The following is a 23,238-nucleotide window of genomic DNA, read 5'->3' on the forward strand; positions in this document are numbered from 1 at the left end:
ACCATCCTTTAAAAATCCAAGTGTGAAAGAAGATGGTTCTATAGAGTCAACTAATATTTCACAAGCACACTAAGAAGACACAAATGGGGAAAGGATAGTCTCCTCAATAAACAGTACTAGGAAAACTGGATTTCCACACACAAAAGGATAAAACTGGACCCTTATCTTACACCATACGTAAAAATCAACTCAAAATGGATAAAAGACCTAAACATAATACCCGAAACCATAAAGACTCCCAGAAGAGAACATAGGGGAAAAGTTCCTTAACATCGGCCTTGGCAATGATTTTTTGGATATGACGCCAAAAGCCTGGGTCATAAAAGCAAAAATTAATAAATGGGACTACATCAAACTACATCAAAACCTTTTCTGCACAGCAAAGAAAACAATCAACAAAATGAAATGGCAACCTATGAGACTGGGAAAAAGCATTTGCAAACCATATACCTGATATGGCGGTCACGATCCAAAATTTATAAAGAACTCATACAACTCAATAGTAGAAAAATAAATAACCTGATAAAAAATGAATAAATCACCTGGATAGACATTTTTCCTAAAGAAGACATAAAAATGGCCAACAGATATATGAAAAGAAACTCAACATCAATTAATCATCAAGGAAATGCAAATTGAAATTAAAAGCACTATGAGGTACCACCTCACACCCATTAGGAATGCTGTTGTCAAAAAAGTCAAGAGATAACAAATGCTGTTGAAGGTGTGGAGAAAAGGGAACGTTTGTACACTGTTGGTGGGAATATAGACTGGTGTAGTCATTATGGAAAACAGTATGGAGGTTACCAAAGAAACTCAAAACAGAACTACTATAGGAGCCAGCAATCCCTCTTCTGGGCATATATCCAAAGGAAATGAAATCACCATCTCATTAAGATATCTGCACTGCCATGTTCATTGTAGGATTACTTACAATAGCCAAGATACGGAAACAACCTAAGTGTCCATCTACAAAGGAACAGATAAAGAAACTGTGGTATATTCATGCAACAGAATATTATTCTGCCTTAAAAAAGGGGATCTTGCCATTGGCCACAACATGGATGAACCTAGAAGATATTATGCTAAGTGATATTATGCCAGACACGGAAAGAAAAATACCGCATGATCTCACTTATATGTAGAATCTTAAAAAAAAATTTAATATCAAACATACAGATAGAGAATAAAACAGTGGAATGGAACGGGGGAGGTGGGGAAATACAGGTTCAGAGGATACAAAGTAGTAGATATGTAGGATGAACAAGACTAGGAATCTAACGAACTGTACTATATTTGGGATTCCTGATAAATGAACAGATTTTAGCTGCTCTTGGCACAAAAACAAAACAAAATGGGGAACTGTGAGATGATGGATATGTTAATTTGGTTCACTATAGTAATGATTTTACACTCTCTATGTATCATACCATAACATCACGTTGTATACCTTATATATAAATGTTTTTTTAAATAATTTTTTTATAAAAAGAAGAGGGTTCTCACCGATCCAAGTCACTCGCCAAGTGGGGTGGCCTGAGAGCCACAGGTTAAAGGCACCATTTGATTTCTAGTAGTGAGCTTGACAATGAACCTGTTCACAGTGAAACCTAAAGGCTTACTGGCTAAGCAACTGTATTTAAAATTTTAAAATACAAAAGCAAAAACTGGTTGAGCTCTAGTTTCAGTTCACCTATTTTATGCACTCAAATCGTCTAACTTCAATATCCTGTTATAGATAACCAAAGCATATTTATTTAAATAATGTACCTCTCAATCTTTTTTGTCCACCAACTAACTTAACAGTAAAATAGGGAAAAGATGATAAATACCTGGAAAAAGAACAAATGTAACTGGCACATACTCTATGACAGGCCTCTTAGGCACTTTACATATGTTATTTCCTATATAAGCCCCACAACAACCTTTCAAGGAGGGAATTATTATTTTCAGTCCTCTGGACGAAGAAAGCTGGGATGCATAAAGCTTAGGTCACTTGTCCAAGGTCACAGCTGGTGACAAAGCTAGGATCTGCAGAAAGAACTGAAGGGCACCAAAACCTCAGTCCTACCCCTAGACCATGGTACTCCCACAGGCACTCCTGAGCTCTCCAAATGGAAACCAGGGACTCCCCAAGGTAAGCTACTTTTTATCAGTGAGCTTAACATGTTCCTTGAGGAGGCTGCTGTTTTCTGCATCACTTCTGCAGGTCTCCCAGGACCCAGCTGGATACAGAACCACCACTGCTGCTGTTACAGCAACTGTCTGAAAAACACAGGATAGCCCCAGGCAGGGTAGAACAGTCTGGGCAGAGAGAGAGAGAAAACACACCCATGCGCTCACACTAGCAAGTAGTTGTACGAGGGTGTATGTTGAATGGCACAAATAAAAATAGTAAAAATAACTGCAATAATGGAGAAGTAAAGATAAATCTGAAAACATCTAGAACAGTGGTCGCATTTCTTTTCTGATGGGTGTGGTAGGAATATCGGTATCTAGAACATTAGTCCCTACTTTTTAGATTATTTGTATATTTGAAATATTTTGTTAAGAGTGAAATTTAGGCCAGGCAGTGGCTCAAGCTTGTAATCCAAGAACTTCGGGAAGCCAAGGCGGGAGGATCACTTGAGCCCGAACTTTGAGCCCAATCTTTGAGGAGTTTGAAACCATTCTGGGCAACACAGTGAGACTGCATCTCTACAAAAAAAAAAAATTGTTTTAATTAGCTGAGTGTGATGGTGTGTGCCTGTCTTCCCAACAGGAAGACTGAGGCAGGAAGACTGCTTGAACCCAGGAGTTCAAGGCTGCAATGAGCCATGATTGCGCCACTGCACTCCAGCCTGGGCAACAGAGCGAAACTCTGTCTCAAAAAAGAAAAAAAGAGAGATCATTTATAGATACAGATATACAGATATCGGTATAGATAAAATAAATATACACATCTGGGGCCGGTCACAGTAGCTCATGCCTGTAATCCCAGCACTTTGGGAGGCCGCGGCAGGTGGACTGCTTGAGCCCAGGAGTTTGAGACCAGCTTGGGCAAGATGGCAAAACCCTGTCTCTACAAAAAATACAAAAATTAGCCGGGCATGGTGGCATGCGCCTGTAGTCCCCGCTACTTGGGAGGCTGAGGTGGGAGAATCGTCTGAGGATGGATGGCCACAGTGAGGTGAGATCATGTCACTGCACTCTAGACTTGGCGATACAGCAAGACCTTGCCTCAAAAAATAAAATAAAATAAAACAAATATACACATCTGAAAGCTTATCTAGACTATTAACAATGAGACCTCTAGGGTATGGGAAGAGAGAACAGAGGAATTTGTACTGAATACTCAAAACAATTGTTTATATTAAAGTAAGATAAAACCTAAGGAATACTCACTCATTTGTTTTTCTTTTTTTAATTTTTTCTTTTTTTATTTACCTAATATTGGATAACTCGTAAGTTTTCAGTGGTTAATTACTACAGTTTAAGAAGAGGTGTGATTTATTTTTAGATCTGACCCAGCAGATCATACCTCTCCCTTGAATTACATGGTCTTCGCTTGGCTTCTAAGAGGTCACACTCCTGTCTTAGTGGCCACTGCTCCTCAAGCCCCCTTTGCTAGCTCTTCCTCATCTGTCCAGCCCTAACCTGACAGTGCTATGAAAGTCTTCTCCGTCTTCACCCCCTCCCTGGGTGACTGTTATACTCCCAAACCTACAGCCCCCTTCTCAGACCTCTCCCCTAAGCTCCAAACTCATAAGTCCAATTGCCCAGTCCATATCACCACTAGGATGCTGATGAAACACCTCAAATGATGGTATCCATGGCTGAAATCCCCACCAAAACCAGCTCCATTCCATCTCCATTCACAGCAGCCTCCTGCTTCCAGCTGCTCCGACTAAGATCCTCAGAATTGTCCTTGACTCCTCTCTTTCTATCACACCCCACATTCAATCCATCAACAAACCGTGCTGGCTCCACTTTGAACAAATATTCAGAATCCAGTCATTTCTTGCCACTTCCACTGCTCCTACCTGCATCCAGTTCTCCACCATTCTCCCAAACCAGATTACCACACAAGAGCCTCGCCACAGGTCTCCCTGCTCCACCTCAGCACCCCTAAAGTCTGTTCTCACCACAGCTGCCACAGGACCCTCATAAAATGTAAGTTAGATTGTTACCCTTGCCTGGAGCCTTCACATCTTCGCTGGCATCAAAGTCAACGCCCTTTCCGTGTCCTAAATAGCCCTACAGGTTGTTTTCCCACCTTCACCCCTACCCTTCGATCCTTCTGACTCTTCTGCTCCTCCTCCCCTCACTGACCCCATTCCCACCCTGCTGACATCCTCCACTCCTGGAATACTCCTTCCCGCCATATGTACAACCCAGGGGATCCTCCCTCAACTCTTTCGAATCCTCTCCTCGATTTAAAAATCACATCCCGGCCAGGCTCGGTGGCTCACGCCTGTAATCCCAGCACTTTGGAAGGCCAAGGCAGGCGGATCACAAGGTCAGGAGATCGAGACCATCCTGGCTAACACGGTGAAACCCTGTCTCTATCAAAACTACAAAAAATTAGCTGGGCATGGTGGCGGCGCCTGTAGTCCCAGCTACTTGGGAGGCTGAGGCAAGAGAATGGTGTGAACCCGGGAGGCGGAGCTTGCAGTGAGTCGAGATCGCGCCACTGCACTCCAGCCTGGTCGACAGAGCAAGACTCTGTCTCAAAAAAAAAAAAAAAAAATCACATCCCCTCCTAGCCCGTCCCCTGATAACCCATCCCCCAGTCTAGTTCATTTTTCATCACAGCACTTACAGTTTGCAATGTCAATTACGTACTATGGTTAGTTACTGTCTGTAGTCCTGACACTGGGTGCCAAGTGCCACCAAAGTTCAGATTTTCATCTGTTGTGTCCACTTACTATACCCCTAGCACCTAGTGGGTACTCAATAAACACATGCTGGATGAATACATAGGTAACCTTTGCCCAGCCACTTATTATCGCAAAGATTTTAAACACATTCAATGCAAAAAAATTCCATTATCACCATTTTGCTGTTTTTGTCTGGAACTTTCCAAAACAATTTTTAATTAAGCATCTCCCCCAAAACCTCACTGCCCCACATCCAGTGCTGGCCTGTGCTGTTCCTGTCGTTGAGAAAAGTCCCCTGTTTTTTTTTTTTTTTTTTTGCAAGTGGTGAGAGGCTTAGAAGGTTTGACCACAAGTGTTAACAATTATCTCCAAATGTTGAAATTTCTAGTGATGTTTACTTTTTAGTCCCTTTTTGCCTGAATCTTGCCATCATGAGCACATTTTCCTTTCATGATCAAAGAAAACCACAATTGGAAATAATCCTCCTCTTCAAAAATAAAAATAAAACTAAGTGAGACCATGGTTGAAATCATGCATTTGCCATCATAGCTCTGAAATGTGTGGCCAAAGAAATCCCACACACTCCTTTCCCCCTCTGAACACAGCCCAAGTGAGGCGGCACCACCACGGAGGGTGTGTTCCAGTGCTAGTTTTTTTTTTTTAATTGTATTAGTTCTGAACATAGACTGATGTCACTGGGTAATTTGAAGACAATTAACAACAAACCAAAACTATCTTTAAATTGATCACTTAAAGATACAGGTGGTTCACCAGATTTAACAACAAAATCATGTTGGCTCAACATGCCGGTTTATTTTTTTTATTTTGCCTAATCAGCAATCTGTACACAACTTTGTGCCAATGTCTGGCCTATTTTAATACTTTTTTCTCCTGCTTGAACAATATGCATGTTATTTTTTCCCCTCTTAATACCAGTGTTCAAATGGTGAAAGTTGTTTTCAAGAGAGTATATGGGCTCAGGGCCACAGCATTTATCCAAGCCCACAGGAATCACTGAACTCAACTAAAAATATTTGGTGAGCCTTCTTAATGCTTATCTTCCAATAGCAAATACAAGAATAATAACACTAATAAAAGCCAGTATTTTCTGAGCACTTATTTTGGCCAAGCACTGATCTAAGCACTCCAAGTTATCTACCCAAAGCCTGTGATCCCCACTTAAAATATGAAAATACAGAGGCACAGAGAGGTCAAGAAAGTGACTCAAGATCATACAACAGTAAGTGGCAGAATTTCAATCCTGGCTCCAGAGTCTATACTCTTGTAGCACTGTAACTGCTGGGTGTCTGCTGTACCTGCCAATGTCTTTAGAGATGCTTCCTCCCACATCCTCTAAGCTCTATTCTGCCTTTGTTGCCTGGCAAACTCCTACTCAACCTTCAAAACCCGTCTTAAAACAACTTTTCCTGATACTGCTAGGAGAATTAATCACACTCTTCTTTCTACCCCCATATTCTTTGTTCATATGCTATTTCACTAACACGTAGATGAATAAATCTCCCCCATTTGACTATGAGCTCTATGTGGAAAAGAACTCCATCTGATTTATGCATGAACTCCCTACGCTTAATAAAATGCAAAAGAATCAATTTACAAATTTGAGGCCTTTCTGGTTTCATTTGGTAATATCACAATATTCATTAAGTGCTGACTATTCTAGGTACTTTAAGTATTTTAACTCATTTAATCCTTATAATAACCCTACTGAGAAAGGCGCTATTATTGTCTCCATTTTGCAGATGTGGAGGTAGAGAAATAATTCAAAAATTCTATCACTCCCCAAGGCCAGAGCTGATAAGAACTAGAATTTAAACCCAAGCAGTCTGGCTCCATATTCACCATCTCCCTAATACATGTCTCGGAGGTCCACAGGAAAGGCTACACCCAGCTCTTGCCCATAATGCTACCACAAGGAACATGTCTTTCTTCTTCATGTTAATGGAGGAATAAGCGCCTGATGGATCTAGGAGAGCAGGGATCCTGTCTGCCTGGGCCAACATGTACACTTACTGGCTAGCATATGGCCTGTCATTAAAGAGGAAGAAAAGAGGAAGTTCAGGAGATATTTGTTGAATTATCAAAAATCATTTCCTTTTAGCTTTGAAACAATTGGTTTTTGAAATATAATAGCAGCAAGCACTGTTCAAAGTGCTATGCATATATTGTTTTATCCTCAAAACAACTATAGGAAGAAGGTGTTCTTTTTAGTCCTATTTTACAGAAGAGTCAACTGTGGCACCATGAGGTTCAATAACTTGCCCAAAATCACAGCATTAGAAGGTAAAGCCAGGATTCAAATGCAGGCCAACTGACTCCAAAGGCTTGTGGATTAAGTGTCCTGTGGCTGTTGTAAGAAACTGCTATAAACTAGGTGGCTTAAAACAACCAAAATTTATTCTCTCTCGGTTCTAGAAGCTAGAAGCCTGAAATTAAGGTATTGGCAGAGCCATGATCCCTCCAAAGCCTTCAGGAGAGGACCTTTCCTTGTTTCTTCAAGCTTCTGGTAGCCCCAAGCATCCCTTGGTTTGTGGCAGCACAAGTCCAGTCTCTGCCTCCATCTTCACATGTCTTCCTTCTGTGTGTCTGTGTGTCTGTCTTTATATGACATTCTCCCTGTGTGTCTGTGTCCAAATTTCCCTCTTCTTCTAAAGCTTAAAGCAAGCCAGGATAAGCAATACAAAACAAAAACAAATTTCCCTCTTCTTATAAGAAAACCAGTCATAAGGAATTAAGGACCCCATTCTACTCCATCCAGTATGACCTCACCTTAACATCTGCAAAAACCCTTTTCAAAATAAGGTTACATTTGCAGATATGAAGTATTAGGACTTCAAGTTATATTTTTGGGGGGGACACAATTTAACCCATAACACATACCCTCAATAGAACTGACTCCAGAGATGCACAGAGATACCTCAAGTCTCTTTAACTAGTTACCTTATAAATGCAAGATTTCCAGTTCTCAAACTACCCTTCAGAGTAAGGAAATGGTTAATGGTTTGAGATTCAAGGTTTCTCTTTATACAGGTAAATGGAACACATCCAAAATATACATGAGAAACTTTCTTTATCATAAAAAAGCAAGTCTTTCCCTAGAATAGAAGCCAGTTAATATACCAAAAAAATTCCAAGGGTAGTACTTATAATCTGCCTACCTGCCCACTGCTAATTTATTGTGCACCTCCTTTTCTTGCACTAAAGCAACACCTTTGAATTTTGACCAATGAACAATAATTAAATAATATTTGATAAGAGCAACCTATAATCATTGATATTTTATTTGTTAAACTCTTAATAGAGGTGCCCATCTATTTTAAAAGCTCGTGATTCTTTGGGATCTACAGCTAACAGTTTAAGATTACATGCAACTTTCAAACTTTCATTAACCTGACCATAACTAGCCTTCAAGGAAAAACATAAATGAGGTACATAATTATTCAAGTAAAAGGGTATGTTTTGAATTTCTCTTATTAATAGCTCCACTGTTCTTCCGGCGTCTAGGGCGTCTAGTGGCAAACTTGTGCATTTGCTCTACATCAACTGTACTTTGTTCACTTCTAAATCATGAGAAATACATTCACCATGCACTGGCAGCCTGATTTCCTCTGTATGCTAGAAAACAAAGAAACTTCCACAATAGGCTAATTCAGAATTTGGCCCTTTAGACAGGTTGGGGGAAATGAGCTGGTATGAGTAATTGTTAACCAACCCACTTCAAGAATTACTCTTTGAAATCATTGTTAACCAACCCATTTCAAGAATTACTCTTTGAATGACATCAGACACAACTAAATGAATATATTACGCTATCATCACCTACATGGTGAAAAGCACCACGTAAGTTCCTTAAGTTCCTTAACTCACTTTAAATACCAAAATACAGCATTCAAGTCAAAATGCACTGTAGAGCAAAGCTGGTCAAAGCAAACATTGTGGTGAAAATGACATTTCTGAAAATCAAATTCTTATCATAAAATTCAATCAGCTTTCTTGTATTCTATTACCCTGACTGAAATAGAAGAGGAAGTACTAACAGGTTATTCCAAAGGATAATTCAATTATTTTGGAAGAAATGAATGACCTATTTTTTTTAAAATAAAATTAGCCTTTCTCTAGAAAAATTATACCACTATTAACATGGAATAATTTAGCAAGTAAAATTCTGTTTTACTAGTACACCACATTAAAATGCAATTTTCAGACTAATATATTTACAGAGAATATTTTGAGACTGCCAGTTGCTCTCCCCTGGTGGCTGGAACTTATCCTCCGTAATTATCCTGAGCACATTCTCAGGACAGAATGCTCAATGATTCAAGAAATAACTGATTTTTTTTCCTAAAGAAAACATCGCAATACCAGTTACAGCCTTTAAAAGTATGTGTCACTGTGTAGAGCATATAGAAATTTTCTTTGTTTAAAAAATGCAAAGTAGCTACAATTACAACCAAATACAGGTAGCACTTCTGACATCTTTCTCACACTGGTTGGTCCTTAGACCTCTCTATCATCCTGGGGAATTCCCAGTGTTACGATCTAGTAGCTCTTCTGTTTTAAGAAAATATTCAGGGTGTGTGTACATGTGTGTGTCTATGCATGTGTATTCACATATACTGAGTGCCTTCTCCTTTGCAAATTCTGGCCCCATAATCTTCATCTAGTGCAACTCTAGCTGCATGCTCTCAAACAACCTTAGTGTGCCTCACCTTCCCCATCTGTATTAAGAGATTATAACAGTATCTACCTCTTAGAAGTACAGCATCAAATGAAATAATCCATGCAGTGCATTCATCACAGTGACAGTTGCCTTATACGGAGGGCTCATTAAACACTGACCCTTAAAATTCCTATAGGATCCCATAAGATTCCTGCAGGGAAAGGAGGTAATTTGTTTAGGGTTACCACGCTGATCAAATAAAACCCAGAATCAAATCCCAACTGATACATTTCCCAAGACTATCAAACTGTAATATGAAGTATCAAACACAGAGGGACTGTCATCTATATTTTCTGAAGATAATAAAAGGGAGGGGAGACAGGTAAGAATAAAAACCCAAACCATGTAGTTGAATAAAAAGCATTTTAAACCTACAAAAGGTTGAGCATCGCTAATCTGAAAATCTGAAATCTGAAATGCTCCAAAATATGAAACAAAATATGAAAAGTGGCTAAATATCTTGATTACTTCCTCTATATAGCAAGCACTTTCACATGTTATCACAGTAAACCCTTCCCACAGCATGGCCAGGTAAGTATCACTAAAGATATTTTACAGATGGGAAAAGCACATGTGGCTCAGGGAGAAAAAGCTGTTCGCCTCAGGGCACCCACCTATATCCGTCTATCCCAGAGTAAGGCCTGAATTTAAATCCAGATCTATACAGATAAAGCCTATGCTCTCTTTAGAACAACATGGGCAAGAAAAAAGTTAGGCCAGCTAGTCACTTGGCTTTGAGAATACACTCAGCTGGGTAAATGGGAAAGGTGCCACAGTTTTTGAGAACATGCCAATCAAGTTCATTTTTACCAAATTATCTCCAAAGTGCAAGTCAGTAATATACACGGCCAAAAATATGCCCCACATAGATCATACCCAATTCACAATTTGAAACCTGTCTGGATGAGTAGCTTGGTGTCAAGTTCAGGTGAGTGGCACCTATACTCTCCCAACTCCTGGGGTCTGTGCCTTCCCCGCTCCTCGGAGCTTCAGACCCAGCAGCAGATTGCACTGAGGTTAGAACATGCCCCCAGGAGCTTCAGTCTAGTGCGAATTAATTTCTCCTTGGAATTTTAACTATATTTTTAAGTGTATAGTTCTGCAGCATTAAGTACATTCACATTGTTGTACAATGATCACCACCATTCATCTTCAAAACTTTTCATCTTCCCCAACTAAAATTCTGTACACGTTAAACAGTAACTCTCCATTCCTCCCTCCCCGCAACCTCTGGCAACTGCCATTCTACTGTCTGTCTCTATAAATTTACTGTAGGCAATGCATACAAGTAGAATTGTACAATATTTTTCCTTTTGGGACTGGCTAATTTCACTTAGCATATGCCAGTTCTCTTTTGTTCCCAGTTAGTCTGCTTAAAGAAACACCCCTGAAATGCACATCCTTTAGAGGAAACAAAAATGAACACACAAGAATTATTTTTTCCTTTTTACTCATTGCTAACAGGATATAAAAACACTAAGGATGCTTGGGAAGGAGGAAGAAAGATAACGCCAACAAAACCATCCACAATCCCACCAAGAAACCATACTATTTTTGTTTCTATTCATTCTCTTATAATCTTTGGCTTTATGCAAACAAATTTTTTACAACTGCATCACATAGAAACATTCACACTGCACTCTTTAACTTAACCATTTATCAAAATGATGTATCTCTGAGCATTCAAAAATTAACTTTCAAGGTCAATACTAAAGTAAAATAAATGTGCTTTATTTTACCTTAGTAAAATCTGTACCCATCAAGCTCTCCTGTTGCAGAAATAAGTTTAAACTACCTGAAGTTTCACTGATATAAAGAAATTTTTCTTGACAAGACAGCACTGTATTGTTAATAACTGGGGCTGCAGAATGTAGGCAAACGTTCAAACCTTCACAAATGTTCATATAAAAATCATTTAAATGTTAAGCAAAATTGTATATATACTCCAAATGTGGCAGTCTATCTCATTATTATTTCTCTCATAGGAAAACAGCACAACACGATCTAATGAAAATCCTGTTTTCTTTACAGGAAATAAAGATAATCATGCCACAAATCCACATTCTCCTCAGTTTTTTTTTTTAATTAGCTTTTCTTGCAATCCACATGTTTTCAGAGCTAAGAGGAAGAAAAGATAAAATTCAATAAAACACCTCATTTTATTTTTGTTTCTTATTTCTACTTGCACCTTGTAAAAAAAGATATATATGTATATATATATACATACACACACACATACATATAACAGCAGGATCTAGTACTAGTAAAAGAAAATGATTTAAACTGAAATAAAATTCAAGTCAGCAGATGACTGTGATCATGAGACAATGATACATAAACTGATGGAATGCAGAACTTCCTTTATTTATCTTAGTAGAAATAATCTCAAATCTTGGGAAAAGAGGCATTTTTAGAAAATGACACTGATCTGATTGCCAAGTCTCATGAATAAGAACAGTGAGCGTTAATTTTGTTTCACCCCATTCACATACTTTCTGCTCAAATAATTGGAATTTGAATGCAGGAGGTTTTCCCCCTTGAATTCTGGAATATGGAGACCCTGTCCACAGTAATAGTATCCAACATATTCAGTGTTCATACTTCCTATCTCATTTAGGGAGAGCAGAAATGCCACGAACACAGAGCACATTAACAAGGGGCCCCAAAGTCTAAGTTCCCAGAACCAGAAGGAACCTCCAGGAGCTGTAAGCCCCAATTCTCCCCAGTACTCCAGGCCTGGTTCCCTTCCTGTGTGAACTATTTCCTGGGCCGTCTCCCTTTAGGTCTCCAGCTCCATCAATCCTCTCCTCAGTCAAACCCCACTGCATCTTTCTGGAAACTGCTCCAAGCATAAGAAATCAGCAGCCTAGGATGGATGTCTCCTCACATCCCTGACAACTGAACCAAACACTTTTACTCTATATTGTTTTATCTTAACAAACATGCTTTTCAAAAAGACCCATCCTGGACTCTCTCAAATGAACATTTTCAGTGAGCCTGCCCCACCTTGTCCACTTCCCCACTTGCTGTGCCAAGCAAGAACCATAAAGATATCAGAGAATAATGTTTAAGCTACTTCCTGAAGGAGTACTGAAAGGCAGTAAAGAACAGCAGGAGGGATGGTCGCAGGCAATGGGAACAGGGGATAAAAGCCGAAAGGCCAAGAGAAAATCTGGCATGTTGTTAAGAACGAGATGGAAAGCAGATCATGAAGTATGTTCGGTGCCTCATCAAAAAGCTTAGACTTCATCCTGAGGGCGGCAAGGAGCCCCTGAAGAGTTGGGATGATATGCCCAGACCTGCAAAAGATTTCAGAAGATCACCTTGGTGGCAGTGTACAGTAGAAACAGAAAGAGACCAGGAAAAAGGCAAGTGCAGCCTCCAAGGTGAGAAGCAACCGAGATGGGAGGGAAGGTTGAGGCAAACATGCAGGAGCTAGAGTCAGGGTGCCTTAAGGAACCATAAGATGGAGGTCCAGGTGCACTGTAGAATAGACTTAGCATCCCTTCTCCTGGAAGCTTTGCCCCACACACTCCCCACACCCAACCAGGATAAGTGCTTGTCTGGGAAGCACTGAGTATTTCTCCCAGTAATACATATCACATAGTACCGTCATTCATTCCTTAGCTGTCAGCCTTTCTCTATAGACCCAGAGCTCCGAGCAGGCAGAGGCAGTGGCCATCCTGGTCAGTGTCCACGTGTGGCATCTGGAACAGGGCCCAGCACTTGGGAAGCCAAACTGAGTGAACAGAGCTGGATAAGCCAGGAGGCCACTGCTCTCATTCAGGGGAGAGATGACTGTGTCATGGGAAAGGAATTCGAAAGATATAACAACTGAGCTTCTTAATTTCTCTCTAGTCTGTTGATACCATTCAAAACACTGAATGAAACGCTTTCCAAGTCAATTATGTTATGAAAATTCAACAGTAAATCTGATCTGTTGAGTGATGTCCACAAAAGCTCATATCCCTGTGGAAAGTCAGAAAGGATCACGGTTTGAGCCCTTTTACAAGCAAAAATAAGGCATAATTCTAGGCCACAGAGAAACTGCCACCTCATTGGGATAGCAAGTTTGCCTTCTTTCGTTTTCAGAATAATTCTGCAAAGCCTCAAAGCAGAGGATGGAAACATTTCAAATCCTGCTGACATAGTCTGCATCTTTGCTTTGATTTTTAGATATGATTCCAAGCAGGCAGATAATGTTGTGACCCAATTACGGGGTATTTTGGAAGTAGTAGGCACCCAACTTGGGAGTGGAGCTGGTGGGTGTACAGGGAAGAGTTACTAAGCAAGCACTACCACCTGCCTCTCAATCCTTCACCGGATTTTACAGAGAAGGGAGCTATGACAATCAGGAAGTAATGCAACATCTCCCCGACCTGCTTCCCATTTTCTCACCACTCCCAAAATAGACAGAGCTAAGGAAAACCATAAATATAATTCTCAGCCCTCTAGGGAAAAGCTCATTAAGGGCATAAATTTGGGTCCCTGGGAAAAAAGGGATGAAAGGCAAAGCTATTAAAAACCTTAGAATCAAGAGATGAGACAATGGGAAATAAACCCAATGGACAAAAAGGAACTAGAAAAACACAAAAACTATGGCCATTTCCTACACCAAAGCATACTTAGAGGTAGGGCTACAAGCTCAACTGCCCCGGATACTCTAAACTTAAGCTCTTTAGAGTCAAAAGGTAAAGTTTTTGTTTAAAACTAAAAATAAAAATACTGGTTAAGGTCTTATCTCACATCAAGTATTATTCTCTGCCCTTATACATTCACTGACGAAATCTTCGTAACGATCATATTATATAAGCACAATCAGTACTCCTATTTGCAGATGAGCAAACTGAGCACTGTGTAATTCTGTTGTCAAAGTACAATTCTGTTGCCCTTTGTCATATGGCTATTAAATTGCAGAGCAGCACTGGGACTTGACCACTAAACCCCTGCTGCCTCCTTCTAGGGCTATCCTTGCACATGTTGTAGGATGTTTAGTAGCATTCTTAGCCTCTTCCTACTAGATGCCAGTAGTTATCCCTCCACAGTCACAATGACCAAAATGTCACTGCCAAATGTTCCCCGGTGAGCAAAACTGCCCTGCTTAAGAACTACTGCCACAGAGATTTGAAAGGCCAAATCCCGAGTTCCCTTACAAAAGGAGTAGCAAATCCTGGGTGGTAGGTAGGAATAAAATTGAGTTAAGGAAAGATGACAAAGGAAGCAGCTGAAGGGTTTGCTGTAGTGGGAATTTTACATGAGGAGTCACTCGCCACAGCTCTTGCCACTCTCACAGGATTAGGACAGCCTTCCTTCTCCTCCACTCCCATTACACGTGCCTCTACTGCAGCATCCTATAACCAATGCTCTGGTACATTCCTCTCTGTCCTCCTGAACTTGGCACAGTGCCTGGCACAAAGTATGTACTCAATAAGCATTTGCTGAACAAAGGAAGGAACAAATGAAGCCGAGGTTTCTGGATGTCACCAAATGAATGTCTCTCTTCACCAGTGTCCTGGAAAAGGTATACACAGACCTTGGTTCTTGGAGAGGACAACAGGTTCTGATCAGATAATCTGAAGAATTTGAGTCTGAATCAATGCTTCCCAAGGTGTCTCTACACCCAAATCATGCCTCTGCTGTGTTCAAAATTTGCAATGTGGTATATGATCATTTCTTGAAATGTCAAGAAAAATTTAACGGTATTAGTTCCCCCAGGAATGAACCAACTCAAGAAACCTAACTCATGCTAAGGAAATTCTGATTTATTCACTTCCACTGACAAACAATACCACCTAGCAAATTGGGATACTCAATGTGGCAGGTTGACTGACTCTCTTGCCCAGGACAGAAGTCTACCTGAGAAACAGAATGAAGATCAGAAGGTAAGAACAGAGCCAGCACCAAAGAGCAAGCAGGATGCTGCCAGAGAGAGGCCCCATACCTGTAATCCCAGCACTTTGGGAGGCTAAGGCGGGCAGATCACTTGAGGTCAGGAGTTCGAGACCTGCCTGGCCAAAGTGGTGAAACCCCAGCCTCTACTAAAAATACAAAAATTAGCCGGATACAGCGGCGGGCACCTGTAGTTCCAGCTACTTGGGTAGCTGAGGCAGGAAAATTGCTTGAACCTGGAAGGTGGAGGTTGCAGTGAGCCAAGATTAAGCCACTGCATTCCAGCCTGGGCGACCAAGTGAGACTCCATCTCAAAAAAAAAAAAAAAAAAGGAAATAATTTGTTGTTGTTGTTTTGACACTCCTTCTTCACCCCACAATAGCAACCAAAACTAAAGGTGAATAACAGCAATTCCATGAGCAAATCATTCTGAAGCTTCCTCCAGCAATTCAAGGCTCACCCTGGAGGGAATGATCTGCAGAGGTCTGGGCCAAGCTGGCTATTACACAATTCTAGGTTCTATGGCTTTAGCCCATCACCATTTCCTAGAATCACTAACTAAGAATTGCTAAAGAGGGTTGTTTTGCCAAAAAGAGGCCTGCATGCAAAGAATCAAATGTCAAGATACATCTTGAGGTTCACCTGCTGAAATTCACACTTCAACCATTTGCCCATTCTGCTCCCTTACGCCCTCATCTTTCATCTTGGCGCTTTCCTTGTCATTCTCAAGCTACAATTCAAAAATAGTCACTGGCTCCTAGGGCACTTTCAAAATTAGCTCATTCACAGTTCCTAGGACCTTGGGTGACTCTATATTCCTGGAAAGCCCAGGGGCCCCATCAGCTGACCCACGAACTCCACATGTTGGCCTGGCCTCCATGACTCAACTCAATCCCAAGGGCAGGCCTCCCTGCATCTCAGGCCCAGATTCCCAGACTTACCAATTTCGTGGACCATTAAGCAGCTAGATAAAAATATTCCCATCAAATCATAAAAGAATCTTACCCAAAAATGAGAAAGGCATAGTATCAGAGAAAAGGACACATCTTCTTATTTGAACAATTACGACATATTCACTACATCATTATCATCATTGTGACAAGAACAGTGAAAACCACTAACCAACAATAAATGACCTGTGGGGCTAACATTATGCTCTGCATATAGGAGATACTCAGTTACTTTTAAATTGTGTGGAAACTGAGCTCTGACTTACAGGACAGGGACACATCCCAAACCTCCAGTAATGCCAGGCCTTCCTTCTTCAACAATGGCATTTCCCTTTACCCTCTGGAATTCTGCAAAGTCTCTCCAATCTATCTCACCCTCTTAAACACACGTTTTTCCTTCTACCTCGATTCCAATATTCTGCATTCTTTTTTTTTGAGACAGAGTCTCGCCCTTTCACCCAGGCTGGAGTGCAGTGGCGCGGTCTCAGCTCACAGCAACCTCCACCTCCTGCGTTCAAGCAATTCTCCTGCCTCAGCCTCCTGAGTAGCTGAAATTACAGGCACGTGCCACCATGCCCGGCTAATTTTTGTATTTTTAGCAGAGACGGGGTTTCACCATGTTGGCCAGGCTGGTCTCAAACTCCCGACCTCAAGTGAGCCACCTGCCTCGGCCTCCCAAAGTGCTAGGATTACAGGCATGAGCCACTGCTCCCGGCCTCTGCATTCTTTTTCATCAACTTAAAAAAAAACAACACTCTTCCTCCCACTCTAAGCATTCCTGAAGCATACTTGCCAATGAGTTACACTTTGGAAACTTCAGTTATTACCTAGCAAACAAAGTTTGACAAGATTTCCACAAGAGGAAAAGAGAGAGTAGAACTGGTAAACTTTGTTTATAACCACTGTCAAGTCATTAACCAACAACAAAGAAGAGCTTTAATCCATCCTTTTCTATACTATTCATTTCTTTCCATGTTTTCTTCTCATATTTGTCCATGTGAATCTGTACATTTTATATACCAATAAATTACATATTGGGATTTTTCTCTGATTATAAAAGAAATATATGTCCATTACAGAAAACAAGATAAGATTCAAACACTATGGAAATAGATTATATAGAAAGGGAATGTCTCCTTTAGCTCTACACACAAAGAGCTCTAATACCTTTAAACTGATCAAGCTTCTTACTTCCTGCCCAGTTGTGTGACTTGACCTTCCACTCTCTGTGCCCTTCCTCTCTCCCAGCTCTCATCTGATGTCTGGAGTTAATGACCCACTCTTAACAGGGGCCCAGGAACCCTGGAGCCTGGTTATGATTAGAGGAACTACAGTCACTCTCCCTTTATTGAAAATTATTTCAATGGGATAACAACTCCTCACTGACTCACTTAAAGGTTAATGAAGCTGAGTTTTGTGAGCCTCTTGAAAGCAAAGTGCACTAAAAACACCAAATGAGATTGGTTTCCTTTGCTCTCTGCCCCATCGCGGCTTGCCAAGAAAAAAGAAAAAAAAGCTCATGATCCTGCTAATGACACTGAGTAGACGCATTTCACCAGCCACCACTCCTGCTACTGCAGCAGCCAATCACAGGCATCTGTCCAACACAGTGACAGGGCTAACGTTAAACGAGAATGAAAGTCGTATTCCAGAGACCAAGGGCTGCATTTCTCATCAAGGGGAGAAGACAAAGGCTGGGACACAGGAAAGGCTTGCCAAAATTTCACAAGGGTGGGCCTGGGAAGCAAAGCACAGGACGCCCTCCCCTGCAGCCTAGGTAGAGGTTTCTTTCTCAGACTATCTGTGTGCCCAAGAGCAGAAAGTCTCCCCGCAGAAAATGCTATGAAGTAGTTTCAAATGTCGAATACACTTTACCCAAATCTAATCATTACTTTATCTGCTAACTAGACTGGCAGGGCCATAAAGTTAATTTTATGACAACCATTTTATAACAAATGAAAACTACAAGGGAAGTAGGAATTGGGCAAAAAAAAGAAGGGCATTCGACAAAGCAGTGACAAACCAGACAGGGAAACACAAAATCACCTCCAAATAATGCTCTAAACCAGTGGTCCCCAGACAGCGTTCATGGAAGACAATTTTTCCACGGATGGAGTTGGGGATTGGGATGAAACTGTTCCAACTCAGATCAACAAGCAGTAGATTCTCATAGGGAGTGCACAACCAGGATCCCACACATGTGCAGTTCACAATAGGGTTCACAGTCCTGTGAGAATCAAATGCCGCCACTGATCTGACAGAGGTGGAGCTCAGGTGGTAAAGCTCACTCGCCCGCCGCTCACCTCCTGCTCTATGGCCCGGTTCCTAATAGCCCACTGACCAGTTCAGGTCCGAAGCAGGGGGCTGGGGACCCCTGCTCTTAAACGAAGACCTCTCTCCTCCAATGGCTGCATCACAGATCTCTAGACTGGGACAAGAAGGACCCAATAGATAACCAGAGGGTGACTGCAGCTCTCTCATTTTACAGATGGGAAAACAGGCCCAGAGACATAACTGACTTTTTCCAGGTAACACAGTGAATTGAAGTAAGGGACAAGCCAGCCCCAAAGGCAAGTCTTTGGGGTCCCTGGTTAGTAGTCTTTCCTCCAAATCCCCCCAGACCCTTTATTATGGAGAGTCTGTTACTCTGCCTCTGACAAACCATTTCGGCTGAGAGAAATGCCATCAACACATATCAGCACGCAGAATATGCACTAATAACACATTAAAATCAAAATGGCTAATCTGGGTTTATCTTCCTGACATCTAATTTCATTTGTTGGTAGTGCAACATTGTTGAAAATAAATGAACACAAAACAGTTTTAAAATCTGGATAGAAGCTTCTTGAAAACATTCAAATCATTCTGAAGATATGCAGTTCCAATCAAATTTAATTCTAAATAACAAATCAAAGATGCTTTAAAAGAGAATGCTTACTGAATAATAATGGAATCAATTAAAGATATTTTCATATAAGATAAAAGCTTAAAGCTCTATTGCTGTGAAATCATGAGCATCCACCTTTTCAGAGGGGTTTTCTTAGACAGCTGACATTTATGCATAGATGCTTACAGCATAAGATGATATATACAAAACCTTAATAGGATAATAGGACACATAAAAAGCACTGAACAGGCCAGGCGCAATGGCTCACGCCTGTAATCCCAGCACTTTGGGAGACTGAGACAGGTGGATCTCCTGAGGTCAGGACTTGGAGACCAGCCTGGTCAACACGGTGAAACCCCATCTCTACTAAAATTACAAAAATTAGCCAGGCGTGGTGGCGGGCACCTGGAATCCTAGCTACTCAGGAGGCTGAGGCAGGAGAATTACTTGAACCTGGGAAACAGAGGTTGCAGTGAGCCAAAATCGCGCCACTACACTCCACCCTGGGTGACAGACTGAAACTCTGTCTCAAAAATAATAATAATAATAATAATAATAGGCACTGAACAAATGCTGGGTTCCTAACCCCATGTAGGAAAATAAGTATTCCCCACATAACCAGTAATAACTTATTACAATATTTTCCTAAAAGTCTGTCCCATCTGCTCCCCTCCCCCGCCCCCGGAAAACTTAAGGTGTTATATCACAAGGGTATTTTCTAGTTTTGTTTATTTATTTATTTATTTATTTTATGTATTTATTTTGAGACGGAGTCTCACCCTTTTGCCTAGGCTGGAGTGCAGTGGCGCTATCTTGGCTCACTGCAAACTCCACCTCCCAGGTTCAAGTGATTCTCCTGCCTCAGCTTTCCCAGTAGCTGGGATTACAGGTGGGAGCCACCACACCCGGCTAATTTTTGCATTTTTTTAGAGACGGGGGTTTTACCTCTTGGCCAGGCTGGTCTCAAACTCCTGACCTCAAGTGATCTGCCCGCCTCAGCCTCCCAAAGTGCTGTGATTATAGGCGTTAGCCACCGTACTCGGCCAGGTATTGTCTATTTTTAAAATGAAATTGAAAAAGGTACAGAGACATGACATACCATTTTTCTTTTTTTTTTTTTTCCTTCAACTTTTAAGTTCCAGGTAGGTGTGCAGGATGTGCAGATTTGTTACACAGGTAAACATGTGCTATGGTGGTTTGATGCACAGATCAACCCATCACCTAGGTATTAAGCCCAGTATCTATTAGCTATTCTTCCTGATGCTCTCCCTTCCATTTTTCTTAAAAGATAAATTTAGATATCCAGTATTCAGGATAGTCCACACACATCACTATTCTAATATTATGGCAAGGCTTTCAGTATTCATTCCTGTGGTAACAGAAAAATAAAAGAATTCAATGTTCATACGCTGTTGTTTCTCTGGTGGCAGGAAAAGAAAACGGTCATCAAAAGGTTGAAACATGACAAAAAGTACCAGTTTAAAAATATTTTATGTTTGTACATGTGGATTCTTACAATATATGCAATAGTTTTTTCCCAAGTAATTTTGGAGTCAGTATTCATATTACTCCAGTTAAGTGTAAACACCAGTATTTTACACTTTAGCTCATCAAGCTTCCTTTTTTTCAGAGACAGGATCTCACTCTGTTGCCCAGGCTGGAGTGCAGTGGCGTGATCATAGCTCACTACAGCCTCAAACTCCTAGGCTCAAACAATCCTCCCACCTCACCATCAAGCTTTTCAATTACCACTTTATAAAAATTTCAGAAAGCCGGTTCACGAATTGGCTCCTTGAAGGTGAATTTATTCAGTTAAAAGTATCCATTTGAAGAGGGAATAAAAGTATATGTCCTAAAAACCTTCTGTGAAAGGATCTCAACTTTAGAGTCCTCTCTCAAAGGCTCTCAGCAAATATCTAGAGACGTGGTTACATCCAGTTTATGAAGACTGTCGGTGACTTCGGGGTCATACAGTACATGGACAACGAAAGAACAGTAATTGAAATCTTGTACTTGTACCCCACCACCTTCCGCCCTATGATCAGCCCACTGTACTCTACTGCCACCTGTGTTCTCTCAGCATTTTCCCCAGCCTGGAGGTTTCCCCATTCTCGCCACAAATACCATCCTTCATGAACGATGCCATTTCTAGGATGTTGCAAGTTATGATAAACAACTGTTGAACAAATATTGCTTACAAGCTACAAGTTGAAAACGAGAAGGTTGCTACCTAAGTTCATGAAGAAATCCCCTTTCAAGGATTCCATCTGTTCCTAAAAGGCCAGCCACACAAATTCTAATACTCTGCATTATTATGGCCATTTGGGGACAAGATTTTAAATCTGAAACCACGACATGAAAAAAAAAAAGCAAGATTTAAGAGAGTAAACTCCAGAAACAACAGATCAAACTGCCACTGTGTGTTTGTTTTTTTAAATCAGTGAAATATTAAAACAAATGATAAACCCATGCCAACCTCACAAAGTTTCCTCATTCCTTGGAATTCAACCACCACCGATGGCATCATTTTATGATAATCCTTTGGGTATTTCACGTAAGTAATTAGACACAATGTAAAGCCAGTGACTGAGGGACTTAAACAAACTGTCCCCTCAGAGAGCCCAGTTGGAGCTTCCGACACTGACCTTATTCTCTCCTCTCAATTTTAACTCTCCTCAACCACTCAATCCATCCAAAAACGTCTGTGACAGTCGTGGCTCTAAAACCGCGCAGAACTTGACTACAGAACGGTCGGTGACAACTCCACATATGATTTATCCAAATTAATTTATTTTTTTGAATTCTAGTCCCATGCTCCCTCGGCTGTTTGCCCCGAACCCGTAGTCTACATCACTTCACCGACGTGGAGACCACCTTTCATCGTTTCTATGGGTCTCAGCATCCTTCCCTCAGTCCAGCTCTGTTCTCGCTGCACAAATGTCATTTCTAGCGTACCACCCTCCATTCCGCCCGGCGGGCAGCGCAGGGGCTTTCGGGTCCCAGTGGCCAGTTTCCTCGAGTCGGTCCCCTCTGCACAGCCATTTTCTAGTTAAACGCTCTCTCTGCCACCGAGGGGGGAAAGGAACTTTTCCCCCCTTTCATGTCTCAGCGGCTGGCCTCTGAACCCCTCGTGGAGAAGCCAACCCCCGCTCCAACTCCCCGACAGGAGCGCGCTGCCGCCCGGGAGGGACAGCCGAGCCGCACAGCGGAGGCCGGTGCCAGGACAAGGGGGTGTGCGCTCCTCCCGCAGGCGCCCACCCTCACTTTTCCCCTCCGCAGTCCCCACCCGGGCGCACCGCCTCCAACCCGGTCTCCCCCGCCCCAGGCCCTGCCAAGCCGGGGCTGCTGAGGGAAAGAGGGCGCCGGGAAGCGGGAGGGATGGAAGTCAAGGAGAGTGAGCCCGCAGTCGCCGTGCCACTGGCCCTGCGGCGCGGGCGCAGGGCGCACGGGACTCCGCAGCGGGCGTCCCGCTGCAGATGAAGCGGCAGCTGCTGCAGCTGTGGCTGCGGCTGAGCGGGCGGCAGTGGCCGCGCAGCCCCGGGGCCGGGAGCAGAGGAGAAGCCGCCAGGGGAACCCGCAGCCGCTCGCCGCACGCTGCTACCGCTGCCCGGGTGTTTCCCCAGCACTCTCGTGCTGCCCCGGAATCCGGGGCAAAGGCAAGGAAGAAAGCGGGGCTCACCAGTGGTGCGCGCGGCGCTCGCCTCGGCTCCGGCGCCCAGCGGCTCTGCTCCAGTCTCGCCCTCCCCGGAGCGCCCAGATCAGCTGCGGTTACAGCGCACTAGCTTCCTACTTGAGACCAGAACGGGCTCCGGCAACTGAGCATGCTCAGTGCCGCTCCGCGAGTCCCGCGCAGGGAGCGGCGCTGACGAGATTCCACTTCTCCAGGCTTTGGCAGCGGCTGCGCGAGGGAAGGCT

At 42.2% G+C, this 23,238-nt stretch overlaps 1 protein-coding gene across 43 annotated transcripts in view; it reads right to left on the reverse strand.

Annotated features, from left to right (window-relative positions):
* APBB2 (amyloid beta precursor protein binding family B member 2) overlaps window positions 1-23,238 on the reverse strand; it is a 398,003-nt gene extending 374,765 nt beyond the window's left edge. For 40 of the 43 annotated variants that reach the window (XM_063664512.1, XM_063664506.1, XM_054486433.2 and 37 more), the window contains exon 1: window positions 23,003-23,198. The gene's annotated coding sequence lies outside the window, so the exon portion shown is untranslated. Of the gene's footprint in view, window positions 1-23,002 lie in introns of all 43 variants that reach the window. The other 3 variants (XM_063664510.1, XM_054486425.2, XM_063664494.1) reach the window with 2 other exon arrangements.

The sequence above is a fragment of the Pongo pygmaeus genome, chromosome 3 (assembly GCF_028885625.2).
Source record: "Pongo pygmaeus isolate AG05252 chromosome 3, NHGRI_mPonPyg2-v2.0_pri, whole genome shotgun sequence".
NCBI classification, from domain to species: Eukaryota; Metazoa; Chordata; class Mammalia; order Primates; family Hominidae; genus Pongo; species Pongo pygmaeus.